This window comes from Agelaius phoeniceus, chromosome 3 (assembly GCF_051311805.1).
Source record: "Agelaius phoeniceus isolate bAgePho1 chromosome 3, bAgePho1.hap1, whole genome shotgun sequence".
NCBI lineage: Eukaryota > Metazoa > Chordata > Aves > Passeriformes > Icteridae > Agelaius > Agelaius phoeniceus.
This window is the reverse complement of record NC_135267.1, coordinates 104,959,704-104,975,068: the sequence shown is the minus strand read 5'-3', so window position 1 is coordinate 104,975,068 and position 15,365 is coordinate 104,959,704. Positions and strand designations below refer to the sequence as shown.

General features: G+C 39.1%; 1 protein-coding gene across 39 annotated transcripts in view; it reads left to right on the top strand.

The window, feature by feature from the left end:
• The window catches only part of NRXN1 (neurexin 1), a 681,323-nt gene that overhangs the window by 646,549 nt on the left and 19,409 nt on the right, over nt 1-15,365 (top strand). The gene's annotated exons all lie outside the window — the stretch shown is intronic.

Here is a 15,365-nt window from a genome sequence, read left to right as displayed (position 1 = left end):
GTGCTGAAGCAAAATATTAAGACATGCTGAAATATGTGTATGCTAAGTTGATAGGCTGCAGATACTGGGGAGGAAGTCTGAAGGAACTGCCTCACTGTGTATCTGGTGGAGTTTAGTGAGAGGCTGTCATTTGGGGAAGCAGAACACGGCCAGCTCCTCTGTGGCCTTGTTTTATGTAGGGCATTCAGTTTGTAGCATGATGGATCTTTCATTACCAAAGTCTTCATTGTGAAATTAAGCATCACGCCCTCCTAGGACCCATCCTCTTCTGGCTGCTGATGCAGTTTTAAAGTATAAGATCAATTAATAAAGTTAATTGGGGATTAAAGTACAGTAGGTTGAAGAAAGTGCTTGTAGCTGGCTAAGTATATGACTCGAGCACCCCAAAGAGTCTGGTCTGCAGAGGTAGTTTGTCCATTGTCTGTGACTTTTATGTTCATAGATTGCTGTACAAAACTGAACTAGCTTCAGACCTCAACCCTTCCAACATATGGTTTTGATTTCAGGCCTGAAGCTGCCCATTAATATCACAAGTGTCGCATGATTGCATTTATTTTTAATGAATATATCCGGGAAAATTTAGTTTAGCTGAGCAGTGAAGTATTATTAAATGGACTAAATACAAGCAAGGGTGATTCAGATATTTCTGCTTTATCTGCTGCTTGGGATTTTGAGAATACTGGAACATTGCATTTTCACACCCTTTGTTTATGCTGAATCGTTATAAAATTTTGCCTCAATACAACTTTTCCTTCCTTTGCTTCCAAATATTAACCTGATCTTAAATAACCACTATTCAAAGCCGACCCCATTTGAATAATATATTATGCACAATAATTCAGGAAATGTAATTGATTGCTTTTAAACTATATTTATATGACTTTGCCTTCTCAGAAAGAGCAGTTGGAATATCTAACTGAATGCACAGATATAAAGGGTTTTTCTGAGCATGATTAAGTGTTAGTAACAAAACTATTCTTCCATTCCTAGTTGTTGGAAGTACATCACTGTAAGCAATTTACAAATCTTATTAGGATACAATGAGCACCAGGCAGTTTATATTCTGGTTAAGAACAGCATGCATGAGCTGAGCAGTAGGTTTGAGAGCTGAGCTGCCACCAATGCACGTTCCCACAAATAATTGCTATAGCAACATTGTCATAATGTCTGAGATCTGCCTCCCTTGGGTTTGCACATGAAGTTTTCTTTATGGTGAAACAAAATACCTTCTCAAGTTGAAAATGCACTGTAACGGTGAGGCTATTGATGGCTTTTGCCTTTTTAATTTTTTTTCTTCAAGTAATTAAATTTCAAATGTTGAGAAGCATAATGGAACATTAGAGGAAATCATTTGCTGTCATAGTGTCCATTCATCATGAAATTCAGCATTATGTGGCTCCTTCCATACAATGAATCTCTGCAAATTGGTGTGATCAGGTGGAGAAATTCACTGTGGGCAGTCTCACTTAATTTGTGGAGTTTTTTCTTTTCTTCACCTGAGTGCTTAGATGCTCCATTTATGTTCTGTAGAAATCAATCAAAATAAGGTTCCAGAGTTATTATTTCTTTCATTTCAAATTGCTGCACATTGTGATACAGGTTGTGTTTCTGCACATTAGGAAATCTTTGACCTACAGCACTGAAAGCAGGGTTTTGCACACACCAGCATCCTTCAGAGACCCTACTAATGCAACTTGAATTTATGCAGTGTTTTTTGGCCAGATTCTGAATCCCAGTTCTTGCTTTGTGGTGCTGGATAAAACTAGCAAGGCTGCCCTGAATGGCAAAGGCTGCACAGCAGAGCAGCCAAGGAGTATTTGCCTGTTTGGTGCCATAGTGAAAAATGTTCACATGTGCCTGAGGACTTCTTTTCTGATAGCTGATCTAGGAGGAGAGGAGTGGAACACTGCTTTGCAGGCAGCTCCTGTGCCCTCCTCCCTTCCAAGCAGCTCAAAATCTGTCCCTTGGAGTTGAAGCGTTATTACAGATAATAAAGTTCATGATACATGGGTAACATTAAGTGAAGACTGTTACTCCATTATCATTATGATGATCAGAGAGCAACAGATGAAATAATTTCAGCCAGGCTCTCGGACTGGTGCAGTGGAGTCTGAACAATGACTGCAAAAGGGAGAGCACTGAGGGCAGCAGAGGACTTCGATCATCCGAGCAGGCTAATTAGAAATCTTTCAGCAGGGACACAAAGGTGAGCAGAGGTTATAAAAAATAGATTTTGCAGAGATATTAGGGAGAAGAGAGAGGTCCCATGCTCCAAAGGACAGACCTCAGGAGAACAGCAGGGGAGGAGGAGGTTGAGTCCCTTGCACGAGACCATAGAATACTAAAGACAGGAGAAATCAATAACAGGCAATGTGCGAAGGTAGTTTTATAGCTTTTTTCAGATCTAAGGAATCTGGGTAATCTAAGATATCTGGGGAGTCTAGTGATTGCATGTTGTTGTAAAGATGTTTAAAAAAGGGGGGAAAGCAGAAAAAAAACCACCTTTGGGTATGAAGGTGCTGTGCTGCAATGCTGAAAGGAGACAGTATTGAAGTTTTCTTAGACTCATAAAAGCTTAAGAGACTTGAGTGTAGGCTGGAATGTGACCCTTGGACTGCTGTCCAACAGGAGGAACCCAGGGCATGCCAACAGTGACAAACTGCCTGGGTATCTCATGGTGTAGCACCCAGGGAGTGAAGGCCTGCAATGGTCTGATGGAATTCAGATTCTCTCACACGCTTGCCTGCATCGTTTTGGTTGCACAGTTTGCTCTCCTGACAGCAGAGCATGGCTGTGAGAGGCAGGAGAGCAAAATCTGAGGAGCTGCAGTGTAGTGGAGTTTGCTCTGCAGTCAGACACAGTGAGATTTGAGTGTGAGTGTAACAGCTTGTTCCCGTGAAGGGTCTGACACATCCCACTGCTGCCAGAACACGGGGACAGATGAACCCATGCAGCTCCACCTCCCCCTCTGCATGCTCTGAGCAAACCCATGGGCTGGCTGGAGGTGCCTTCCCTGCCCTCCAAAGCTAGGCACAAAACATTGGGTCTTTTCCCAGCAAAATTTATGCACCTGGGAGTTATACCAGTTTTAATTAAATTCATTTATATCACAGTGTAACATTCCAGTATAGACAAGAGTGACAGACTCAGGGAGTTTAATTATAGCCTTTCCTGACATAGCAGGCCTATTTAGGGAGTCAGCTGAATGTTTTAGTTGCAACAGCAAGAACTTCTAGGCATCCATCAGAGTTTGAGCCTGGATCTTATGAAATTCTTTTTACTTTAAAGAGGAATCTTACACTATCTTGCTGTTTGCACTCCAGTCAAATGAAATTTCCTTGCTTTTGTATTTGTATTTTCCTTCCTGTATTTCAACAGCTATAAGGTGTTATGAAAAGCAATTTTAACAGATAACTGATAGGTTCCTGCCAGGAAATGGGAAGACCTTGTTAAAATACAGTGCCATACAGAATAATTGGGGTGTGCATAGATGGTTAATTTCTCATTTTAAATGAGAATCCTCTTTTAAATTCTCTGCCATATTCCTAGCTATTGCACATAATGTAATAATGAAGGTCAAAAATCCAGACTTTATGTGACTTAATAATTTTAACTTATATTTTTTTTTGATTACCTCACAGCAAACCTGTCTTTGCAGTATGACTCAGAAGCGTGCCATGCTGCAGTAAGAACAGCGATTAGTACGTAGCCTTAGGCATACTCAAGTTTAAGATAATTCCCTATGGGCTTGGGCTCTCAGTTTTAAACAATATCACAAGAAATTTTGGGCCAGATGCACAACTGAAGTGTGAACATTTTGTTTCTCTAGAGCTGTGTGGCTTTACACCAGCTGACATTCAAATGTGTTATTATTAATCTGTACCAGCATTTTATTTAAGATGGCATCAGATTGTGCAGACATAAGCCATGTGAATTAAGGCTTTGTGTCAGACTTGAGTTCTGGCATCTCTTAATTGCTGGGTGTTCATTCCCTTTCACACTTAAAATTTTCCAAATCAAATGTTTTGTATCGTGGTTTTCCGAGTTCCTTTCAAAACAAACACCAGAAACCTGTTCTGCTATGCACCACAGAACTGACACCCTGAAATGGACTCTGGAGCCTGTGGATTCACCTGGCAGATCTCTGCCTTACACTTATGTCTTTTAAATGATGGATCCCAGTGGGCCAGACATCTGCTGGAAAATTGAAGTCTTTGCTAGAGTGATTAGCAGATTATGATTGACAGTGAAAGGAAAGCTGAAATCTTGGTGCCGGCCCCAATGGCTACAAGTCTGTAATTTTTCCAATCTGTAATAATTCCAACAACTGGTCCAGCATGCTTTGTCCTTATCCCAAACTTCCCCCACCCACAGTTCTCCATGGCTCTCCATGTGCCACTTTGCTGATTTACTGTAGCTCTTTTTCCCCTCATCCTCTCTTCCCTTTGTAATGGTCTGTGTTCCTCCAGACTTACAGCCGGAGCACAATTTCATTTCTCCTCCCAAATCCTCCAACAGCTTACCTCAGTTACTTTTCACATTTTCCTGGCCCTTCATCTCAGTATCCCATCTTGCCATTGTTCTGAGCCTGATTTTTCTCTCCTTCCTACTCAAGTCTAGCCTATTCCTCCACACCACCCAAATGCCATCAGCAGCAGTATGGACAGCTGGACAGAAAGTGTCTTCCAGGCCTCAGCTCCTCTCTTTGGTACTGGAAGGCCACTACTTATCCTTTAAAGCAGGACCATATTTTTAGGTCCCAAACCCAACTACCTCCTGTGCGAGACGCAGTTTTTCTTAACCTGCACAGATTTCCACACATGTGATGAAAAAGGAGGTCCCTGGTCAACAATTTGGTTATAAATAACATCTGCTTGTAAATAATATCACAGCAATCACCTGGAGCATCTCCCAGCTGTGCAAAGCCTGCTGCTTTCCTGGAGTGTGTTTCTCACCTGAATTTTGACTGCTCTTATGAAATAAAAGCATCATTAACAAACCCAAACACCTCTGTGATAAATGTACAGTTTCAGAAACTGTGTAATTAATAGTATCTCTAAAACAGTGGCTTTAATGAAACATGTTTTAATTGAAAGGCAATTAGGCATTGTCTTTTTCCAGAGCATGTGTAGCTAACTAATTCTTGTTAGTATTACCAAGTTGTACTTGCAGAATGCAGCTCCTCTGTAGAACATTTCTCATCTCAGCAGAACTAGTAGGTTATTTCCTCAGTATATTCCCTGGTCCTGCCATTACTGTCTGAGTTTTTTTAATTAAAACATTAAGATAAGGAAATGTGGGGATTTTTTAGCAGTAGAACTGAGCGCTTTACATTTGAAAAAGGCTGTGCTTCAAAGAGAGATTAGTGCAGAAAACAGATTCAGTTTTGCTTTCCCTGCTCTGGGTAAATATGTGAAAACTGGTGATAATTAGGGATAAAATGTGGCAAAGGATCTAATATCTGGGGAGGAACAGTGTGCCCTCTTGGACCCTGAAGTTTAGATTTATTCTTTATTGTAAAACTTGAGGAGGGACAGTGTTGGCAGTTGGACTGGGGCCCATTTTCCTTCAGTAGAGGAAAACTGGACTTGAGAGAGGGATATTAGCAGATTCTTTCCTGATCTGACTGACTTAAAATAATTTGCCTTGAGCCTGAGATGTGCTCAAATGAACTTGATGAAGATGGTATGCGTAGGTCAGTGTTGAATAGAACACCCCATGTCTCCTCTATTGTCTCAATCTCTCACTTGTCTCTGGAGCAAGATGAGATGGCTGGTTTACCTAAATGGCTAAAAAGCAGTCTAGTAGTTTAAGCAGTTGCTGACAAGTTAAGAAAGCTTTTTCCACCCTGAAGACATGCTAAGTGAGAACAGAGACTCCATGTGAGTTTCAGAAATTATTCCTTCTGAAGGGCTTTCCTTGCCTTCCCCTCTTTTGAGACTTGTAAAAAAATTCCCATGGATATCAGTAGACCAAGATGTTCTTGTGTGACACAATTTAACAGTCAGGGAGACTCACAGTGAGTAAAACTGGCAGTACTGTAACTGTAAAAAAAAGATGGAAGTGCAGTGCATAGTTAGTGCCTTTCTAACTTTGCTGTATATTGTCATAACTCAGTGAACCATAGAATTACAGAATACCAGGTTGAAAGAGACTTCAAGGATCAACCAGCCCAGCTGAGTCTTAAAAGTGTCCAATGTTGATTTCAGTCATTTCTCTGACTTACTAAAGTTTTGCTAAGAATGGTCCTAAAACTTGTGATTAAATTGCAAAAAAACCCAAAGCTTCACAACAACAACAAAAAAGGCTACACTGGCAGCTCAATGGTCAATTAAAAGCAACCCCACTTCCCTGACAAAAACTCAAATTCTCAATTTTGAAGGCTTTAATAATGCTATGCCTGAGTTTTCTGAGATAAATACAAATGCAGCAAGAGTCATATTCCAAAAATTCGACAATCTCTGTACATGTGATTGGTAATACAGGGATATAAATTAAAAGATTTGCTATCACTGTTGTAATGTTGCCATTTAATAAGCAGAGTCTCTCTCTGAGTTAATACAAAACTGTCTCCTCTGTGTTTTGTGAGTTCAGAATTAATGGAGACCAAAATGTTTACTTCAGCAAAAGAGATGGCTAAAAATAAAATGATAGCAGAAAATAAAAGCATAATGCCCAGAAACATTTTCCTCGTACTTAGAGGCAAAATAATTTTCTCGCCTAGGAGAAAATAATAGGATTGCATTTCATCAACCACATTCTATTCCATATATTTTAGGCTCAGTGCAAATGTAAAAACAAAGCAAAAATCAAAGTGTATTTTTGTTGTTCTTGCTCTGGAATGAGCTATGGTGTTTATGAGAGAGGAATATGGATGTTCTGGAAAGGATCTTGGAAAGAAAGCACAAGAGACTTTTAAAGAACTCACAGATTATCTGTCTCTTGTTTTCAACCTATTTTCATTACCTGGGGGAAATAAGGGTGAAACAGGTAAGTTGAAAAGTAGCACAGCTTCTTCTGATCAGTATGATCCATGGCAGAACTATTTGTAATTGCAGAATGAAAATCAGCCAACAAAACTATTTCTGGAACCAGAAATGTTACACCACTGTGAATCTAAAAGTTAGATGAGAAAGGAGTAAGGCAGTGACTCATTTGTTCTTCATCCAAGCAGCCATGACAGCTTTCACAAATGGCACAGTATAAATAATAGGCATTATGCAATTAGGTGCCCATGGTTTTGGTAACTGGCATGTTGCATAGCAGTGCCTGCTTTCAAGAGATAAAATCCAGTTTTGTGCCACATCTCTCCATCTGTGGTTTTTTGGTTTGTTTTTTTTTTTTGATCGAGCATGAGAGAAAAATTAGCTTTGGGCTAGTTGTGCCTGTGTCTTCATGTGGATTGCTCTGGGCTCTGGGTCAGACCAAGCTGAGGGGTCAGCCAGCAGTTCCCAAGGGCCCTGAGAGCAGGGAGTGAGCTCCTGCTTCCATCAGCCCCACTGCAGGAGGGAGGGAGAGGGCAAGGTGGAGCAAAGGGAACAGGGAACCCATGGTAGAGAGCTCATTCCTTGCTCATTCCCAGCCAGCCATCCCCAATGCTGTCAGATAGAAGCAGTTTTGTCTTTTTACTGTACCTATATTCCTGAACCAGTCAGAAGCAAGACAACGCCAAACTGGTTTTTTTGGAAAGGAAATCAAACCCTGGTCTGTTCATCTGGCACTGCACAACAAATTTAGGCCTTAATCAATGCAAAGATATTCATGATGCTGACATGACTCCTCGTGCTCAGGGGGTTATGGCATGAGTTGGCCTTGATGTGATGGGTGTGGGAGATGGACAACTCACTCTTGATTGCAGCCAGCACTGCTTTGAGCATTAGTCCAACATTCATGGTAAATACCAGTCGTTCCTTGATGCAAATATCAAATTACCTCAAAAAAATAAAACTCCTTCTCCCATTCTTGGTACTCTGTGTGGCTGCTGCTTGCTCTGCTTCCAAGAGCCACAGCTAGTGCAGGATCAGCTTGTTTCAAGAAGAGAAGTCCAAAGTGCCCATGTTGTTAAACACTGAATGTTCTATTAAGTATCTCCTTGTAAAGCCTTTAAATATGGAAGAGTGGCCAGGGAAAAATGTATTATTGGAGATGCGTGCATTTTCATTTGTTACCCAGCTGGGAGAGAAACACAGAAGAAAAACAATGGGATCATTTTCTAGGCATCAAATCCAAAAAGTTTCAAAAGGGGACAAGAAATGTGATATTTTTAAATAAAATTAATATAGAAATTGCTTTTGGTCTACATCTGTGAAACTAACTTAATCCATATGTTGCAGGAGGTAAGGAACATGACCTAAGAAAATGTTTGGATTATTTTCTTATTTTTTAATTAGTAACACTTTAATTTTTGAAGATTAGTGCAGAGTGCTGCCTGGCTGTCCAGGTAAAATGTTGTACCTTTGCCAGCATGTGGATCTCTCAGCTCTGCTTCTGCTTCTTTACAGATGAGATGAGTGACTCTGACAAAGGCAATTAAATTCAAATTCCGAGCTTAAAGGCACACAGTTTTGTTGACATTATTTTACTATAAATCCGTTTCTCAAATATATTCCCATTATTTGTGGCAATTTTGCCCATGAGAATTTAGATGTTTGTGTGGAGGAGGGCGGCTGGAGAAATAATACAAAAGTCTTTCTGCATGGAATGAATACCATGGATTTTAAGGTTATTGTGGTTATTGTGGGAAAGATAAAGTGTCTGTATGTGGAGAGGTGGAGGCTAGAATTGAGGTGACTCCGTTTTGCTGTGTGGAGCAGGTGTGTTCCCCTCACTGCTGGGATTTGGGGACAGAGGCTGAAGGTGCCCTGCAGGGTATCTGAGGCATCATCTTGAGCTTTTCACCTACACCTCTGAGTTTAATTTCTACAGCACTCATTCCACTGACTGAAAGGCCTTATTTTATTTGGTTGCTATATCCTCAAGGTTTCTTTTCTTTTTTTTTTCTCCTGTGTGAGGAACTTATTAATCAGGGCTTTTGCTTTCTCCCAGCGTCAAACACTGACAATTCAAGAAATAACATGGTAGTATTAATTAGATCACAGCCAGTTTTGAGAAAGTGTTTCGATTTTCAGTTACTGTATTTTCACATTACAGGGTAATAACATGTCAGCAGTTAGCAAAAGATTTAATAAATATTGTGCATGTGCTTGAAATATTTGCATTTTAATACCCATGTCCAGAAATAACGTTTTTCAGCAGCACAGTGCTGAGAAAGTACTTTTTGGATGTGGGTGGACGAGCAGCAATTGATGCCCATGTACTTGTTTGACCTATAGCAGGTTAAATAAAATGTTCCAGGCAGTTGTCTAAACAGCAAATCATCTAGAGCTGATATTACTGTTACATCACTATTGCCTCTCTCCCTGCAAACTGCCTCATGCAGTGGCAGGTTATTAACACCAGATGAGGAGTACACCTGATTAATGTGACATATTCGAGTTTCTTTCCACAAGTGTCTCAAGGACCAGTCACGAAGATCTGCTTCTTACACCGAGAATTAAATTCAAATTATGCAGTCTCGGCTAGAAGATTGTGCAGTTAATCCCATCCTGGAAAGATGAAATCTGAGTTTTTCCACATGAAGTCTTTTGTGATGTTTCATACCGTGTTGGTTTCTGCCAGCACTCCCATTGATGTAGGTTACTTTATTTGTCCATTTAAAGGGGAAAAACGGGGGAAAAGGAATATATGCAAGGGATTAGTTTTTGGGAAATTCCCTTTCTGCATCAGAAATTAATGTGTGCAGTACAAAAGTACAAAAAGGACTGCTCTGAGTTCCATTATGTAGGTGTTGCATGAACCATGTTTTTCAAGGAAAGTTTGCCAAAGCTAATGAGGAAGACAGTAGAGTTTATCTGTTGGTTATCCAAAACCTTTCTTTATACAGTGGTTGTAGCTACATAGGCTTTTGCCAAATTGAAGCAGATCTTTATGTTTAAAAATCACTTGTAGCTGATTCTCTCTGAAATAAATCGCAATTATTCTAATAAGCTTTGTTTTCAGGAGGAAAAATGAAGCAAGCAGAGACGATAATTAAGCATTATAGAAAAGGGGAAAAGGAGAATGAGAGGTTTAATTTCCTTGTCTACATCTGAAAGTATGTTTTCAGACAGTCATTTGCTAACAGTCATTGGATTCTTACCCATTAGTCTTCACATAATCGCATCTCTTGATATCACCTCCCTTGTGTCCTTTTGCCACCTTGTCTCCTTTGCTCTTGTGACCTCACCAATAATTTTTCACTTCCTTTGTTAGTTCCCCTCCCAAAAAACCATGCTCCATCTTCCCCTGCCTTGGCCATGCCCTCGGTCCTATCCATGGATGCTGCCTGCCTGTGTGTGTGCCACCCTGCCTGTCCTCATCTCCACACTCACCAGAGCCTCCAAACAGGCGGAGTTTCCTCGGAGAGGCTCCGCAGCCTCGGCAGTGCTCACCAGGCACCATCTGTTCCCAGCACCTCCTTGGCCAGCCACAGGCTCCTGCCTGGCTTTCCCGTGCCTGCTTTCTTTCTGACCTTCCTTCCTGCTCTATGGGAGCATAATTTTGGGAAATGTGCTAGATCAGACCCGCTGTGTAACTGCCAGCGCCTCTCAGTAGCATCCTCACCTGACCCTTCTCATCCTCTGCTCCCTCTCCCACTCATTTGCTGTCCAAAGTCAATCTCAAAGCTCCTCAGAGCAGAACCTTTGCTTTCCAGCTGCCTTTGGCACCAGGCACAACAGCACTGGTCTCTGCTGGCATTCAGCACCAGAGCTGTACAAATAAATAAGAGTAATTCTGAGTTACGCAGCTGAAGTTCTCATCTGAAATAATTTAAAGAGTAGTCATAAGGGGTTGTGCTGCTTATAATTCATATAATAATTTAGGACTGCTAGTTTTTAGCTATTGTGTAATTTGGATTTGCTTGCAGTTCTCATTGGATAAAGTATATTATTGAACAAGAAAGGAATAAACTATATTCAGAGTAGCTGTAGGGTGCTATGATTTAAAGGAGAGCTGGTGCCATACTACAGCAGAAAATATGCAGGATCCATTATACTGTTAATGAATGCACAGCCCAGATTGCTGATTTAATTTTTAGGTCATATTTCTCTCATACCCTCAGGTATAGTAGACTTCATACATAAAAACGGAGTAAGTTGGTGTGTATTTAATCTCAGTCATGCAAAAAAATGAGTAATAATAAAAAATTACTTTCCTGTATTGTTTATTCATTTCCAATTATTTCTTTTAATGACATAGCATTCAGAGATCACTATTAGAAGGGCACAGACATTTTTTGGTACTAGTTTTGAACCAGGGATAGTAACCTTTGAGGCAGCTTGATATTTATCCATAGCTACAGATTGTCACTGCATTTAAGCCATGACTACAGCATCATTTTTTCATCTGGCCAGAAGCTTTCTTGAAATAGTCACCATTTCCTTCCTCAGGCAAGGTGGCAGATTGGTGGTATTTTAAACTGTCTCTTGGCTGAGAGACAAATCCCAATTTCTTTATTTTTGCAAGCAGACGTAGCTGATGTAAGCAAGACCTATTCCTGCAGGGGCCACACCCCTGAATATTTGTCAGAACCAACATTCTGCAATGAATTCTAGTTTTACTAAATTTGGGAATTTTTTGGCTCCATTTTTTCATTGCCATGTTAATGGTAAGCTTTTTTTGATATGTGTACAGATGTCCAACTTTCTGAGAATCCACATTTTACAGTGGACTGCATTTTAAATCCTACAGTCATAGCTGCAAATTGAATCTGAAAAATCTCTGAAAATGCACAAAGAAAAGAAGAAGCAATTAAAAGAAATTCTGCCTGACTTTTTACACTGCACACCTGCTATTTTAATTATTTTTAAAATTTCTTACAACTGGAGTATCACCTTTTAAATGAATTTGAACAACCCACCCAAGACACATTCTAATCCAATCGTGTATGTTGATGATACCAGTTGGATGTTATCCTATTAGGCACTCACTGTAAACAAGGGATTTTCCACTGACTTTTAAATCCTTGATTAATGAGAATGCTTGAAGCAGTGTCCTGTAAATTAGCCATAATGCTAGCAACAATGGCAATTCACTTAGGAGAACTGATTTGTTTTAAATCTTCCCATCCAAATTAAAAAGCATGAGGAAAAGATAATGTCAACTCAGTAAAACACATTAATTTATCTTGCATTATTGATCTGCACCCCATGTCTGTCTGACACTCTCAGGTCTAAATTCTGCTCTCTCTTCAGGTAAATTCGCATCAATTAGAGCTCTTCTGCAGAAATAACTCCAGAAAGTAACTGGCCCACAGTGTTTAATTTATGTATTCTCTATATTCTCTAGTGTTTTAGCTAATTCTGAATCCCATTTTGAATTCTGTCAGGCAGACCAATAGCTTTCATTTGTAGTTTGGTCAGTGCTAGCTCACCTGCCTTTCACAGCTCCTTTGCCCTTTTCTCTGAAAATATGAATGAGTAGCAGCAAAGGGCTGTTTGGATTTGGGGAAAAGGGTGAATAGGGGCAGGTTGTGACACGTCCTTTAATTGGTACTAAAACTCGAATTCTTCTTCAGATATTTTTCTGAAGAAAAACACTTTTCACATCATCTTATCACTTTGCTTCTTATTCAGCTACTGATACTTGATTATTGCTTGCAAGAAAATGAGTTTTATACCAAGTCTTGACTTTGAAACACACATTACTTCTTTTAATACGCTGAGACATTAATGAAGTCTTTCTCAACATTCTATATTTGCATTTATTTAAGGTATTATTCATTTCTGTACCCATAATATGCATGCATTTTTATCATTCAAGAACAACCCTTTCTTCTTGTAGAAGGATGAATACTCTTTCTATAGATTGGAATTAGTGTCACTTTATGAAGACAGTTTTGATGTTCTCTTATAAGTAGCTGAGCAAAGTATCCCTCAGACATGAAAATACTTTAAGTGCATTATTTTTCTGGTGATTTTGAATTACCAGAATTTTGAACGTACCACAAATTGTACAAAGAAGTAGAATTACCTAAAGTCTTACCATGCTGTCCTATATCAAGAGTAATCAGAAACAGTGCAATAATCCCATAAATCTGTCTGATCATTTCTTCTTGGGTCACTCAGGTTACAAGAGTGACTCATCTGTACAAGGGCCAAAGCACCCCTCATCAAAATTCCAGTCAGACCATTAGGTCTGAGACCATTTCTTGATGTCACTGTTGGGTATGCATGTGATCCTCTCTGTTTAATGGTATTTGTGTAGAGCTCCTCAGGCTCCTCAGTGATCTATTGATAAATATTCAGAATTCTGGCTACAGGTCATAAAATTATTGTCTTGTCCAGTGTTGTGGGCAAAAGGAAAAATTTGAACCTGCTGCTTCACTTACCAAGTTGAAACTCTTCGGAAGATGCATGGTACTTTATGTACTTATGTTTTTATATCTAATGGTTGTGGGGTTTACAGTACAGAGATATTTTCTTATGGGCAGGCTTTGTTGGTTACTTGGTTATTTTTTTTATATGAAAAAAAATAGGTAATTTTTCTCAAAGAGACCAAGCTACTGGTTTTCAAGCTTTAATGGTTGTCATCTGGGGAAAAGAAATGGACATTGGAAATTCAAGAAGGTGTTTGTAGTTGGCTTTTGTTCCAACTTTGGTTTTCTACGTGGTAGAAATGAAGGACAACTAGAAAGCTTTTTTTGGGGTGTTTTGTGTTTTTTAAATCTTGCAAATCTGCCACCCAATTTTGGCAGTATTTCAGGTTTACAGTTGTTTCCTCTAGCTACACATTTTCTCAGCTATAAGAAAAGATAATTTTTGTGATTATGGCATCCAAACATAGCTGTTTTCTATAGCCTTTTTGATTACCTTCAGCAAGTTACTTCATTCCGTTATGCCTCAGTCTTTTACCTCTAAAATATATTATTATTATTATTATTATTATGGGCTTTTCTTTGTTATGCCTCACATATTAATGAATGTATTCCTGTATCACTTTCCTGCTTCAGAGAAGTGCTGAAAGCTTATATTCATTAATATTCTTGAAGCATGACAAAGTAAAGCCCATTACTGTAATATGCTTCGCTTTAAAACTCTGGTTAGAATAATAATGATAAACAGCATTGCTTAGCCTTTGGCCCTGCTGCACAGCTATAAAATTTTTACATCTTCAGATTTAAACTGATGAAGGAAAACTTTCATGCATTTTATGTCCCTCCTCTATGCCCATGGAGAGATAAAGGAAGAAAGTTTTGCATTCACTGAAATGGGCTGTTGGCATATTTATCATACATGAATCCAAGAATGGCTTTTTGCCTGCTACATCCTGAGCCTCTTGTTTGAATATGATGTAGTATTTTATTCTCTCCATGTACTTCCTTCAGTGAGGTGAACAGAAGTTTGAAATGGACAGTTATGAAACGCCTCAACCATAGGAAAAGCATCTTCCTAACCTCTTTGGTAATTTCTTCAGTAATGGCCAGGTGCATGACAGTTTATATTTCCCTCCTATTATTTCCCTGAATTACTGTAGACGTTCTTATCACATTTCTAAATGACTGTTCTCAGAGGTGGCTTGAAAAGATATTCATTTCTTCATGTTGACTGATTGATTGTCTCAGTGTTTCATTGAATATCTCCTTGTTCTTGCACTGTAAGAAGCAGTAGATAGGAATTCCCCTGTTCATTTTTGAACTTTTGTGGTCTGTTTTACCATACATCCACTGGTTTGTCTCCTTTGTCTTGATCTATATAATTTCTTTATACAAAAAATTGTCCAAATGCATTTTGGCTCTGGTACCTAATCATAGCACTCATGCTGTGCTTCACTTATTTAAGAAAATAAGAGGTTTTCACTTATTTAAGAAAATACCATAATAATTTCTAGCATATATGCATTTATTATTGTTTTCATTCCTTGAGTTTCTTTTCATTAAATAGTTTTCAGCTCAGTGAGAGATATGTTTGCTTCTATTCCTTTTTCTTTGACTCTACATCTGAGAAAGCAAGTGCAGTTAATGGAGAAAACATCACCACATTTATAATAATTTTAACAGCTGCACTGCAGGCAGTTCATTATTTTGACTTGTATTTTAATGCCTTCAGTGTTCTCAGTAATATCATAGTAGAGATATTGGAGATAAAGAGGGAAGACCAGCAGCCTCAATATACATATTCTGTCCTTCTACTTTCTGTCCTTATTACAAAAAAAAAAAAAAAAAAAAAAAAATTAAAATGTGTAAGTACCCACACTGGATATCTAATGCAATTCTAAATCCTGACAAGTGCAAATTGAAAAGCAAAGTCCCATTAATACAGAGTTGG